At 47.4% G+C, this 8,120-nt stretch overlaps 1 long non-coding RNA gene across 3 annotated transcripts in view; it reads right to left on the reverse strand.

The window, feature by feature from the left end:
- Positions 1–4,649, reverse strand: part of LOC124022750 — a 22,604-nt gene extending 17,955 nt beyond the window's left edge. The window contains exons 1-4 of one of the 3 annotated variants that reach the window (XR_006836621.1): positions 4,486–4,647; positions 1,680–1,769; positions 540–1,011; positions 1–473 (exon numbers count right to left, since the gene is read on the reverse strand). The exon at positions 1–473 is cut by the window's left edge and continues 15 nt beyond it. This is a non-coding gene — a long non-coding RNA (uncharacterized LOC124022750). Of the gene's footprint in view, positions 1,012–1,679; positions 1,770–4,485 lie in introns of all 3 variants that reach the window. The other 2 variants (XR_006836622.1, XR_006836620.1) reach the window with 2 other exon arrangements.
- Between the last annotated feature and the right edge of the window lie 3,471 nt (positions 4,650–8,120).

The following is an 8,120-nucleotide window of genomic DNA, read 5'->3' on the forward strand; positions in this document are numbered from 1 at the left end:
GTCTGTCCTCCAGAAAGTGGGCACTTTTCTTCACCTTCATTGAGTTCAAAGGAAATTACTGGTATCACAAAACAACAAAAAGCCTCTAACCAAACCAATGGTTTTAGATTTGTAGTGAACGAGTGTACACTTCAGGAGAAAGGGGATACTATTGGGACCCTCTGCATCAGGCTGTAATGTGGAGACTGTCCAGCTCCATGTCCCCGGGTCTTTAACTCTGCTGGGTGTCTCGTCTCCCTAGATAGTAGTTCATTGATTAATTGATTAATTGATTAATGTCAGTGATTGGCCAAGACAGTCTAGTTACCTGGTGTCCCAGGTCTGAATCAGTCCCTGGTCAGAGGGGCAGGATGACAACTAGGAGAGCTCTGGGACGACAGTCCGGGTGTATATACCAACAATCTGACTTGGGATCAGCTTGCCCTCCCCAGATCCTAACCCTACCCATTAGGTGGTAAAATGTGTAATCTGACCTGGGATCAGCTTGCCCTCCCCAGATCCTAACCCTACCCATTAGGTGGTAAAATGTCTAATCTGACCTGGGATCAGTCTCTGTGGGTACATCCATCCACGTTATCATAACAGGTGCAATAGCAATAGGTCAGTGTCTCAGCTCAGCAGGGATTGGTCGGATCGAGTGTCAATCAAAAGTGTGCAGTCGGGAGTTTACTGATGTAAAGCAGATCCTCCTCCTCGTCATCATCCACTTCCTCCTCCTCTCCCCTTCTCTCCTTTCTGTTACTCCTCATCTTCCTCCTCCTCGTCCTCATCTTCCTCTTCATCCACTTCCTCCTCTTCCTCTCCTTTCTCCTTCCCTCCTTCCTGTTTCTCCTCCGTCAGTAGGCAGGCTAGTATTGGACAGTGCTGGTGCTATCTCTCCTTTCTTCCTCCTCTTCCTCATCCTCCTCTTCATCGTTGATGGGCGGGGTCAGTGGCGGTCGTAGGCGGAGGCAGTTGCCGTGGCAGCCGGTCCCGCCCCTCGCGATGCCGTGCTGTAGTAGTACGGCGACCCTACACACACACACACACACACACACACACACACACACACACACACACACACACACACACACACACACACACACACACACACACACACACACACACACACACACACACACACACACACACACACACACACACACACACACACACACACACACACACACACACTGAGTTAGTGGCTGGGTGTGAACAGCATTGTTATAGTTGACATGACACACACACACACACAGTGCTGCTACTTCTAATCCCCTGTGCCACACACTCCCCTCGCGAATACCTGTCCCTGTCATATCCATCAATCACACACTGACACCTCCTCCCTCCCCTGTACCTCTCTACCTGTCAGCCTCATCACTATGTCTGTCTGTCTGTCTGTCTGTCTGTCTGTCTGTCTGTCTGTCTGTCTGTCTGTCTGTCTGTCTGTCTGTCTGTCTGTCTGTCTGTCTGTCTGTCTGTCTGTCTGTCTGTCTGTCTGCCTCCTGCCTGCCTGCCTGCCTGCCTGCCTGCCTGCCTGCCTGCCTGCCTGCCTGCCTGCCTGCCTGCCTGTCTGCCTGTCTGTCTGTCTGTCTGTCTGCCTGTCTGTCTGTACTACAGGTAATTCCACTCGACTGTCTGAAAGCACAGGGCTACAGTGTGCTGCTCCCCCCCCCCCCCAAACGACAAAAAAATCCCACCTTGCATCTGTCCCGTCTGGCTGGCGGTGAAGAGCCCAGAGGAACATCCGATCTCCGTCCCCAGGAGAGACCCATAGTCCTGTTGGAACACTGAGAGAGAGGACATCACTACAGGTTAATAACCTCTAACACCCCTGACCTCTGACCCCTGACCTTTAATCTCTAACACAAACCGCAACCATAAGGTTAGTTAACTCCCAATAGTGGCGTCTGCGACAGCACGGGGGGAAGGGGGGGTGGGGCAAGCGGACGTTGAGGCCTTCTCCTCCATTTCGAAGTAGTCCATCTTCTTCTTCTTCTTGTATATTTGAAAAAGAGGCTCAATCTAATATTGTTGATTTTCTGCCACCTCCAGGGCTGAGGCTCTGAACTATATATATATATATCGTGTGGCATGAATTTATTGTGGCCACTAGATGGCGGTCATATAGTTTAAAACCATTTAACAAACCATAGCATCCTATTAGAAGAAGAAGAAGACATTGATCATAAGACTGATCGCTTCCAACCCCCCCAGCCCTCATAGGAATCCCCACCCGGTCGACTACTTTAAAATGGTGGAAGCAACAACAACTACAGTATAACCCCTGACCTCTAACCCCCCCGTTAAATCATCTCTATGGACACAATACTACAGTCAATCTACAGTCAGTGGAGACTACAGTATAACCCCTGACCTCTAACCCCCCGTTAAATCATCTCTATGGACACAATACTACAGTCAATCTACAGTCAGTGTAGACTACAGTATAACCCCTGACCTCTAACCCCCCCGTTAAATCTGACCAGTCTAACCCCCCTGACCTCTAAATCATCTCTATGGACACAATACTACAGTCAATCTACAGTCAGTGGAGACTACAGTATAACCCCTGACCTCTAACCCCCCCGTTAAATCATCTCTATGGACACAATACTACAGTCAATCTACAGTCAGTGTAGACTACAGTATAACCCCTGACCTCTAACCCCCCCGTTAAATCATCTCTATGGACACAATACTACAGTCAATCTACAGTCAGTGGAGACTACAGTATAACCCCTGACCTCTAACCCCCGTTAAATCTAACCCATCTCTATGGACACAATACTGACCAGTCTAACCCCGACCTCTAACCCCCCGTTAAATCATCTCTATGGACCCTCTAGTCAGGTAGACACAGCCTAACCCCTGACCTCTAACCCCCCCCCCGCTAACCTAGTGGTAGGCACAGCCTGAATCCCTGACCTCTACCCCCCCGCTAACCTAGTGGTAGGCACAGCCTGAATCCCTGACCTCTAACCCCCCCGCTAACCTGGTGGCAGGCACAGCCTGAATTCCTGACCTCTACCTCCAGTGATATCAAACTCACACATAGGGCTCTGGTCTAAAGTAGTGCACTAAATGGAGAAATAGGGCACTAAATGGAGAAATAGGGCACTAAATGGGGAAATAGGGCACTAAATGGAGGAATAGGGCACTAATTTTTATTTTATTTTTATTTCACCTTTATTTAACCAGGTAGGCTAGTTGAGAACAAGTTCTCATTTGCAACTGCGACCTGGCCAAGATAAAGCACAGCAGTGTGAACAGACAACACAGAGTTACACATGGAGTAAACAATTAACAAGTCAATAACACAGTAGAAAAAAAGGGGGAGTCTATATACAATGTGTGCAAAAGGCATGAGGAGGTAGGCGAATAATTACAATATTGCTGATTAACACTGGAGTGATAAGTGATCAGATGGTCATGTACAGGTAGAGATATTGGTGTGCAAAAGAGCAGAAAAGTAAATAAATAAAAACTATAAAAACAGTATGGGGATGAGGTAGGTGAAAATGGGTGGGCTATTTACCGATAGACTATGTACAGCTGCAGCGATTGGTTAGCTGCTCAGATAGCTGATGTTTGAAGTTGGTGAGGGAGATAAAAGTCTCCAACTTCAGCGATTTTTGCAATTCATTCCAGTCACAGGCAGCAGAGTACTGGAACGAAAGCGGCCAAATGAGGTGTTGGCTTTAGGGATGATCAGTGAGATACACCTGCTGGAGCGCGTGCTACGGATGGGTGTTGCCATCGTGACCAGTGAACTGAGATAAGGCGGAGCTTTACCTAGCATGGACTTGTAGATGACCTGTTGCCAGTGGGTCTGGCGACGAATATGTAGTGAGGGCCAGCCGACTAGAGCATACAAGTCGCAGTGGTGGGTAGTATAAGGTGCTTTTGTGACAAAACGGATGGCACTGTGATAAACTGCATCCAGTTTGCTGAGTAGAGTGTTGGAAGCCATTTTGTAGATGACATCGCCGAAGTCGAGGATCGGTAGGATAGTCAGTTTTACTTGGGTAAGCTTGGCAGCGTGAGTGAAGGAGGCTTTGTTGCGGAATAGAAAGCCGACTCTTGATTTGATTTTCGATTGGAGATGTTTGATGTGGGTCTGGAAGGAGAGTTTGCAGTCTAGCCAGACACCTAGGTACTTATAGATGTCCACATATTCAAGGTCGGAACCATCCAGGGTGGTGATGCTAGTCGGGCATGCGGGTGCAGGCAGCGATCGGTTGAAAAGCATGCATTTGGTTTTACTAAATGGAGAAATAGGGCACTAAATGGAGAAATAGGGCACTAAATGGAGGAATAGGGCACTAAATGGAGGAATAGGGCACTAAATGGAGAAATGGGGCACTAAATGGAGAAATAGGGCACTAAATGGAGAAATAGGGGCACGAAAAGGAGAAATAGGGGAGGTCTTTGAGTTGAGATTGAATGGTTGATTGGTTAATTGGTGATTTAATCATGTCCATGATTGGTCGAGTGGTTCCTTACCTAACAGGCTGGGGTTTGGAAATCTCCAGGACTCGTTGTATGTGGAATACTGAGGGTGGGAATAGGGACTCCCGGAGAAATCTCCTCCTGGAACAGAAACAGACAGGAACACTTATTAACAGACAGGAACAGACAGGAACAGACAGAGAGGAACAGACAGGAACAGACAGGAACAGAGAGGAACAGACAGAGAGGAACAGAGAGGAACAGAGAGGAACAGACAGGAACAGACAGAGAGGAACAGACAGGAACAGAGAGGAACAGACAGAGAGGAACAGAGAGGAACAGACAGAGAGGAACAGAGAGGAACAGACAGAGAGGAACAGAGAGGAACAGACAGAGAGGAACAGACAGGAACAGAGAGGAACAGACAGAGAGGAACAGAGAGGAACAGACAGAGAGGAACAGAGAGGAACAGACAGAGGAACAGACAGAGAGGAACAGACAGAGAGGAACAGAGAGGAACAGAGAGGAACAGACAGGAACAGACAGAGAGGAACAGACAGGAACAGAGAGGAACAGACAGAGAGGAACAGACAGAGAGGAACAGAGAGGAACAGAGAGGAACAGACAGGAACAGACAGAGAGGAACAGACAGGAACAGAGAGGAACAGACAGAGAGGAACAGAGAGGAACAGACAGGAGGAAACAGACAGGAACAGAGGGAACAGACAGGAAGGAACAGAGAGGAACAGACAGGAACAGACAGGAACAGACAGAGAGGAACAGAGAGGAACAGACAGAGAGGAACAGAGAGGAACAGACAGAGAGGAACAGACAGAGAGGAACAGAGAGGAACAGACAGAGAGGAACAGACAGAGAGGAACAGACAGGAACAGACAGGAACAGAGAGGAACAGAGAGGAACAGAGAGGAACAGACAGGAACAGAGGAACAGAGAGGAACAGAGAGGAACAGAGAGGAACAGAGAGGAACAGACAGGAACAGACAGGAACAGACAGGAACAGAGAGGAACAGAGAGGAACAGACAGACAGGAACAGAGAGGAACAGAGAGGAACAGACAGACAGGAACAGAGAGGAACAGAGAGGAACAGACAGGAACAGACAGGAACAGACAGACAGGAACAGAGAGGAACAGAGAGAACAGACAGGAACAGAGAGGAACAGAGAGGAACAGACAGGAACAGACAGGAACAGACAGGAACAGAGAGGAACAGAGAGGAACAGACAGACAGGAACAGAGAGGAACAGTGAGGAACAGACAGGAACAGAACAGTAGTAGCGTATCTCTCTCTCCTTCCTCTCCTTTCATCCTCCTCATCTCTCTCTTTCTTTTTTCCCCACAATCCAGCCACCACCCTCACATCAAAACAACATTCCCTGTCCTCTCTCTCTCTCTCTACCTCTCTCTCTCTCTCTCTCTCTCTCTCTCTCTCTCTCTCTCTCTCTCTCTCTCTCTCTCTCTCTCTCTCTCTCTCTCTCTCTCTCTCTGTCTCTCTCTTTTCTTGTTTTCCTCAAAACCTTTACTCCTCCCCGGGGATACTTCTCCCTGAGCTGACAGTCACTGAGCCCTCCCTCCTTCCCTCGTTCCTTCCCTCCATCTCTCTGTCTCTCTCCTCCGTTCTGTCCGTTCTGCCTCAGTGATTCAACCCCCCCCCCCCCCAGAGAGAGAGCGCACTAGAGAGAGAGAGAGAGCATTGCTTTATGAGGATTATAATAGAGTAGACAAAGAAGTGAAGAGAAGAGATGATGAACAATATTAGAGAGAGTCTCCTGTCTGATGAACAGAGAGTCTCCTGTCTGATGAACAGAGAGTCTGATGAACAGAGAGTCTCCTGTCTGATGAACAGAGAGTCTCCTGTCTGATGAACAGAGAGTCTCCTGTCTGATGAACAGTATTAGAGAGTCTCCTGTCTGATGAACAGTATTAGAGAGTCTCCTGTCTGATGAACAGAGAGTCTCCTGTCTGATGAACAGAAGAGAGTCAGTATGAACAGAGAGTCTCCTGTCTGATGAACAGTATTAGAGAGTCTCCTGTCTGATGAACAGTATTAGAGAGTCTCCTGTCTGATGAGCAGTATTAGAGAGTCTCCTGTCTGATGAACAGTATTAGAGAGTCTCCTGTCTGATGAACAGAGAGTCTCCTGTCTGATGAACAGTATTAGAGAGTCTCCTGTCTGATGAACAGAGAGTCTCCTGTCTGATGAACAGTATTAGAGAGTCTCCTGTCTGATGAACAGAGAGTCTCCTGTCTGATGAACAGTATTAGAGAGTCTCCTGTCTGATGAACAGTATTAGAGGGTCTCCTGTCTGATGAACAGTATTAGAGAGTCTCCTGTCTGATGAACAGAGAGTCTCCTGTCTGATGAACAGAGAGTCTCCTGTCTGATGAACTGAGAGTTTCCTGTCTGATGAACAGTATTAGAGAGTCTCCTGTCTGATGAACAGAGAGTCTCCAGTCTGATGAACAGTATTAGAGAGTCTCCTGTCTGATGAACAGAGAGTCTCCTGTCTGATGAACAGTATTAGAGAGTCTCCTGTCTGATGAACAGTCTCCTGTCTGATGAACAGTATTAGAGAGTCTCCTGTCTGATGAACAGTATTAGAGAGTCTCCTGTCTGATGAACAGAGAGTCTCCTGTCTGATGAACAGTATTAGAGAGTCTCCTGTCTGATGAACAGTATTAGAGAGTCTCCTGTCTGATGAACATTATTAGAGAGTCTCCTGTCTGATGAACAGTATTAGAGAGTCTCCTGTCTGATGAACAGAGAGTCTCCTGTCTGATGAACAGTATTAGAGAGTCTGCTGTCTGATGAGCAGAGAGTCTCCTGTCTGATGAACAGTATTAGAGAGTCTCCAGTCTGATGAACAGTATTAGAGAGTCTCCTGTCTGATGAACAGAGAGTCTCCTGTCTGATGAACAGTATTAGAGAGTCTCCAGTCTGATGAACAGTATTAGAGAGTCTCCTGTCTGATGAACAGAGAGTCTCCTGTCTGATGAACAGTATTAGAGAGTCTCCAGTTTGATGAACAGAGAGTCTCCAGTCTGATGAACAGTATTAGAGAGTCTCCTGTCTGATGAACAGAGAGTCTCCTGTCTGATGAACAGAGAGTCTCCAGTCTGATGAACAGTATTAGAGAGTCTCCTGTCTGATGAACAGAGAGTCTCCTGTCTGATGAACAGTATTAGAGAGTCTCCTGTCTGATGAACAGTATTAGAGAGTCTCCTGTCTGATGAACAGAGAGTCTCCTGTCTGATGAACAGTATTAGAGAGTCTCCTGTCTGATGAACAGAGAGTCTCCTGTCTGATGAACAGTATTAGAGAGTCTCCTGTCTGATTAACAGAGAGTCTCCTGTCTGATGAACAGTATTAGAGAGTCTCCTGTCTGATGAACAGTATTAGAGAGTCTCCTGTCTGATGAACAGTATTAGAGAGTCTCCTGTCTGATGAGCAGAGAGTCTCCTGTCTGATGAACAGTATTAGAGAGTCTCCTGTCTGATGAACAGTATTAGAGAGTCTCCTGTCTGATGAACAGAGAGTCTCCTGTCTGATGAACTGAGAGTTTCCTGTCTGATGAACAGTATTAGAGAGTCTCCTGTCTGATGAACAGAGAGTCTCCTGTCTGATGAACAGTATTAGAGAGTCTCCTGTCTGATGAACAGTATTAGAGAG

Source organism: Oncorhynchus gorbuscha, unplaced genomic scaffold (genome assembly GCF_021184085.1).
Source record: "Oncorhynchus gorbuscha isolate QuinsamMale2020 ecotype Even-year unplaced genomic scaffold, OgorEven_v1.0 Un_scaffold_1411, whole genome shotgun sequence".
Taxonomy (NCBI): Eukaryota; Metazoa; Chordata; class Actinopteri; order Salmoniformes; family Salmonidae; genus Oncorhynchus; species Oncorhynchus gorbuscha.